Source organism: Triticum urartu, chromosome 1 (assembly GCF_003073215.2).
Source record: "Triticum urartu cultivar G1812 chromosome 1, Tu2.1, whole genome shotgun sequence".
NCBI lineage: Eukaryota > Viridiplantae > Streptophyta > Magnoliopsida > Poales > Poaceae > Triticum > Triticum urartu.
In genome coordinates this window covers 48562232-48568663 of record NC_053022.1, presented here as the reverse complement: position 1 = coordinate 48568663, position 6432 = coordinate 48562232, and positions in this window count along the sequence as shown.

Here is a 6432-nt window from a genome sequence, read left to right as displayed (position 1 = left end):
ACTTTAGGGAAGATAGTGAGCCAAACCATCTTGAGGACAACGAGATGACCCCAAGGTCATGTCTTGATGAAGACAGTGAGTTGAAGCTACTCACCAGCAGGTGTGAGACAACCTCTGTGCAGTCGCTGCCTCAATCAGTTCGACTTCTTCAGTCTCGACTTAAAGTGGAAAGGCTTGTTTCAGCTCAGCTTCAACTTGAAGTCAAAGATGCAATGTAGATGTCAGAGGACTGCCGTGCGCACCATCATGCCTTAAATCTAGTGTTGATGCATCTATCGTTGACACAACTGAGGTCTACTCAGCTTCTTCAGCTGTTTGGGGGGGCGACCTGGCCAGGCCTAGTGCCTTCTGAAGTGCTCTCAGTTTTGTATATTCTTTTGTCAGCGCGTTTATTTGCACTGGTGGCGAACTTTGATGCCCAGTGGATGTAATATGTGTGATAGCCGTGATAGCCTAGCGTAAGTTGCTTTCTTATTTATTTCCTTGTTGTCTTGTTTATTTGTTTGCTTCTAGTCATTGCAGTTCTTTTTCCGCGGTTTGCTAGTGGCTGCAATAACCTATTTTTTAAAACTAGGCCACAATAACCATGGGCTAATATTTACTGTAGTGACATTGGGCCTCCTACGGGACGTAGAAACAGTGGGCCTTCTACGGGCCGTAGAAACAATGGGCCTTCTACGGGCCGTATCATCAATGGGCCTTATACGGGCAGTATGATCGATGGCCAAACATGGGCCAATAACAGGCCGCATTATGGCCGTAAACGGGCTAGAGTTGGAATCGTCCGTTCATGGGCCGACCATAACGGGGCATCGTTAATAGGCCGTATTTGATGACGCTATGAAAACGGCCCAACGTATTAACGGACCACAAACGGGTCGACTGTAACCACGGGCTGAATTTGGCCCACAAGCAGAAAATGACAGTAACGGGCCGTAAGTAAACGAATGCTGGAAATGAGCCCAAGAATAAATGGGCTCTGAGAAGGCCGAAAGATAACATGGGCTGGAAACGGCCCAACGGAATAACGGGCCGTTAATGGGTATAAAGTGATACACTGTTCATTACGGGCCAGTTTCACCACGGGCCGTTAATGGGTGTAAAGTGATACACTGTTCATTACGGGCCAGTTTCACCACGGGCCGTTAGTAGGCCAAGAGTTACATAGGGCCTCATATGGGCCGAAAGACGTCATGGGCCATACATGGGCCAGAAGTGAAAACGGGCTGGAATCATATTGGATGGCCCAGATGACACTACTGGGCCTAATTCGGATAGGGCGTAACGGGCCTTGGGTTAGCAGGCTGTAAATGGGCTATATTTGAATAGGCCGTTAACAGGCTTTCCATGGGCCGGCCTGCCAGCTTTTGACCAAGTAAAACGGGTCGGCCTTTTCACAGGAATGGGCCTCTGTTGGGCCGTGCCACGTGTCGACGTATCATAGGTGCCTTCCGTCCAATGAGTGGTCGACGTCTATCCCAACGATGAGCCGACACGTGTTTCCTCCAGCCAATGATGATTTTATACGTGGAAAATCCCCATTGGTCGGGGCTGTTAACGGGTTATCGGATCCAAAACCCGGCCCGATAGCTTAACGGCATTCCGTTACGGTGGATGCCACGTGTCGGTCACCCTTGACGAAAGCACTTCTGTGACGCGCGATTTATCGTCATGGAAGTGGACACTTCCGTGATGATAATTTTGGTAATGTCATGGAACACTTCTACGACAGCACAGGTATGACTATCTTGATTCTGTCATAAATTTGTCATGGATGTACATGCATGACAAAAAAAGCGACCTACTGTGACAAACACGTATCATCATGGAAGTGTATTTTTTTGTAGTGTGTTATCATTCGCTATAGCGGTGGTTCGAACAATGCAACAACCGAGTTCATGAACTTGTTGGACACGAATGCGGTTGACATTGATCAAGCCCCTTTCGAACCATTCGAGTACAATGAAACGGAGGGCGGCGTGGATTATCATGGTTGTGCGGACGAATTGGAGGAGATCGAAGCGGAAGCGTTTGAGCAATCGCAAGCAAAAACAGGGAAAAGCATAAGATCGAAGAACTACACGATCTTGGAAGATCAAGCTTTGATTCAAGCATGGAGTGTGGTGTCTCTTGATGCATGCACGAGTACATCTCAAACTTTCAAGAGATATTGGCAAAGGATCGAAGATCAATACTTCCGCATTATGGCAAAGTATCCCAATAGGACTCCACGCACATTCCGGTCGCTTCAAGGGCGTTGGGAGAACATCAAGCCTATGTGCAGCCGTTGGGCAGCTTTCTTGGAGAAAGTATGCAATGCACCTCCAAGTGGCATCGTGGAGTCCGACTATGTGAGTTTGTTTTGCCTTTGTTCAAATTGTGCATCATCATATTGCATCATGAGAAATGATTGTATCACTTTGTTCACATTGTGTAGGACAAGATTGCTCAACATAGATACAAGGACATGGAAGCTTCGGAAGGCAAATTTTTCAAACTAGAGCATTATTGGGAGTTGCTCCAAAAGTGCGAGAAGTGGAAGTTGATCGACAAAGAATCCCCACCAAAGAGAGTCTCACTTACAAACATGGATGAAGATGAGGATGATGATGGCCCAAGAAATTTGCACAAGCCCGATGGTGACAAGAAGACCAAGGAGAAGATGAAGAGAGAGCAAGAAGCATCAAGCTTGAGGGAGAAGATTGATGCCATGTTGCAATCCAACGAGTCGATGTTGTTGAAATCGTTGGAGATCAAGAAAGAGTTGGCCGAGAAGAAGGTGAAGGAGAAGCAAGAAAAGTGGCAGTTGCTCAAGGAAGAGGGGCTGCGCAAATCTGCCATCGAGGAGAGAAGAGCACGCGCCGCCGAAAACAAATCTGTGTCCATGTTGCTCGCCGAAGAGAACAAGATCATGTCAATGAACCGCAATGACATGGACGACCTCACCAAAACATGGCATGATATGGCAAGGAGAGAAATCTTGAAGAGAAGAATGGTGGCCTCGGCCGGTCCGTGCTACAATTCCGGTGATGTTTTCTCCGCTCCATATGGTGGCAATGTGGATGATTTCGGTGCGGGAGTTGGAACAAGCGCCGGAGGTGGATTCGGTGGCGCCGATGAACTCCAAGGTGGACTCGATGTCGCGGAGTGAATATCGATCCAGATGATGCCGAACATGGGCGCAAACCTTTTGCAGGGCCCTCTTTTGCGTTAGCCGTAATGAACTTGGCTTCTATTTGAGCATTAAACTGTTTATGTCGTTTGAATTTGAACTTGTTTGTGAAATCCTATGTCAAATGCGAGATTTGCAGTTTATCTGTTTGCGTGTCGTCACGGTGGTGTCCGAGCAGAACCCGCATAGCCGACCCGTAAAAAAGCATATTCCACGAATATACTTTTTTACGGATCCGTTTGGGGGGTCTGCATCTGTGCCAGCCCGCGCCGGCCCGCAAAAGCTGTTTTGCGCGAACTGCAAACGCGTTTTGCGGGCCAGCGTTTTGCGGGGTCTGCTAGAGTTGCTCTTAGAGCAACAAGTAAAACCACAAAGTTCACAAAGATTCCAAGCATAACATAGCAAACAATTTATTTGATTCCATAAGAGTCTCCCCTTTTTGACAAATAATGACCCACAAAATGAGCATGATCATCTAAAGATTTTCCCTCAACTAAACTAGTTGGGGTTTCAGCATGAGCACATATGGATCGAAGATGATCCAAGTAGAAAACTTTAAGTGGATCCATATCAATAGATTTTTAGCAAGCAAAGATGCAAGCAAATTGAAGGCACATGGAAACACAATCAAAGATAGCAAACGAGCAAAAGGCATATGGAAAGAGGGAGAAGAAAAGGGCAAATCTTTTCGAAAATCATTTTAGAAGTGGGGGAGAGGAAAATGAGTGGCAAATGGGGAATAATGTAATGCAAGAGATGAGAGCTTATGATGGGTACTTGGTATGTCTTGACCTGGCGTAGATCTCCCCGGCAACGGCGCCAGAAATTCTTCCTGCTACTTCTTGAGCTTGTGTTGGTTTTTCCCTTGAAGAGGAAAGGATGATGCAGCAAAGTAGAGATACGTATTTCCCTCAATTTGAGAACCAAGGTATCAATCCATTAGGAGACAACGCACAAATCACCGAATACCTACACAAACAATCAAACAACTTGCACCCAACACGGTGAAGGGGTTGTCAATCCCTTCACGGTTACTTGCAAAAGTGAGATCTAATAGAGATAGATAAATGATAAAGTAAATATTTTTGGTTTATAGATCGGAAAGTAAAAGATTGCAAAATAGTAGATCAGAAACTTATATGATGGAAAATAGACCCGGGGGTCATAGGTTTCACTAGAGGCTTCTCTCAAGATAGCAGATAATACGGTGGGTGAACAAATTACTGTCGAGCAATTGATAGAAAAGCGCATAGTTATGATGATATCTAAGGCAATGATCATGAATATAGGCATCACGCCTGTGTCAAGTAGACGAAACAATTCTGCATCTACTACTATTACTCCACACATCGACCACTATCCAACATGCATCTAGAGTATTAAGTTCATAAAGAACGGAGTAACGCATTAAGTAAGATGACATGATGTAGAGGAATTAACTCAAGCAATATGATGAAAACCCCATCTTTTTATCCTCGATGGAAACAATACAATATGTGCCTTGCTGCCCTACTGTCAGTGGGAAAGGACACCGCAAGATTGAACCCAAATCTAAGCACTTCTCCCATTGTAAGAAAAATCAATCTAGTTGGCCAAACCAAACCGATAGTTCGAAGAGAATTACAAAGATATCAAATCATGCATAAAACAATTCAGAGAAGATTCAAATAATATTCGTAGATAAGCTGACATAAATCCACAATTCATCGGATCTTGGCAAACACACCGCAAAAAAGTATTACATCGAATAGATCTTCAAGAACATCGAGGAGAACATGGTATTGAGAATCAAAGAGAGAGAAGAAGTCATCTAGCTACTAGTTATGGACCCGTAGGTCTGTGGTAAAATACTCACGCTTCATTGGAAGGGCAATAGAGTTGATGTAGAAGCCTCTGTGATCGAATCCCCCTCCGGTAGGTTGCTGGAAAAGGTCCCTAGATGGGGTCTCGCGTACAGAAAGTTGCGGCGGTGAAAAAGTGTTTTCGTGGATGCCTCTGGTGGTTTGGGGATATTTGGGAATATATATATGCGAAAGAATCAGGTCAGGAGGTGCACGAGAGGCCCACAAGGGTGGGGTCACCGTACCCCCCTAGGTGCGCCCTCCGTCCTTGTGGTCGCCTCGTGGCTCCTCCGACTTCATCTCCAAGTCTCCTGGTTTTCTTTTGGTCCAAGAAAAATCATCGCAAAGGTTTCATTCCGTTTGGTATTCCTTTTCTGTGAAACTCAAAAACAGGGAAAAACAGGAATTGGCACCGGGCTCTAGGTTAATAGGTTAGTCCCAAAAATAATATAAAATAGCATATTAATGCATATAAGACATCCAAAACAGATAATTTAATAGCATGGAACAATAAAAAAATTATAAATACGTTGGAGACGTATCATAGTGCTCGATAAACGACCACCGTGTACGCTTGGGACAAGGTGAAGGTCTACACGGGCAAGGCCAGTACGCTGAACAAGGTCTTCACCAACAAGCGGGACAGCCTGTCAGCTTACCGGGTATACCAACTAGCTTAGCAATCCTTTTGTAGACACTTTCATGGTTCTTACCAATCTTTTTGTAGGTTAAATGGTGATTGTACCATGACCGAGAATGGGGGTTCGAGCTCAACGTGATGTGCTACGAGGACAGACTTGCTTGGCGGTGCATTGTGCCAATGATATGCGTGTACACCATCATGTGGCACTTACCACAGCGTGTGTGGCTACACAATTTGGTATCTTCCAAAATACCGCACCGGCACGCCCCACCGACACCAGTGGCTTTGACCTTCACTGGTGAGGACATTGTTCTCTATTGCCATGTTTACGTTCTGTTCGACGTTATCATGAAGTTTTATCTTTTATTGTTTCTTATGCCTTGCAGGAAGAGTATGAAGAATTGTCAGTCGATCACAAACTGGGGGCATGAGCACGTGGATCACGTGAAAGCGTGGGATGAGAGGAGGTATCGCAAAGACGTAGAGAGGAGAACAGTTGACTGGGACACGTACCATGAACACATAAAGAGGTATGACAATGGCGTGAAGTACCGTCTGTGCTTGAGGCCATAGTGAACGTCAGCCGATGTCGCATTATTGGAGGAGGATGACTCCGAGGATGAAGCCTGCCGTGACCACCTCAGAGAGCTCAAAGGTGAATTCAGGGAGTATGCACCCCTGATGAACAGAATGGTAAGTAGTGTTATCTATTGTTTTGAGCTGTCAGCGGTTGGATGAAAACTGCTTTAGTCAATGTCACTGACTTACAAATGATG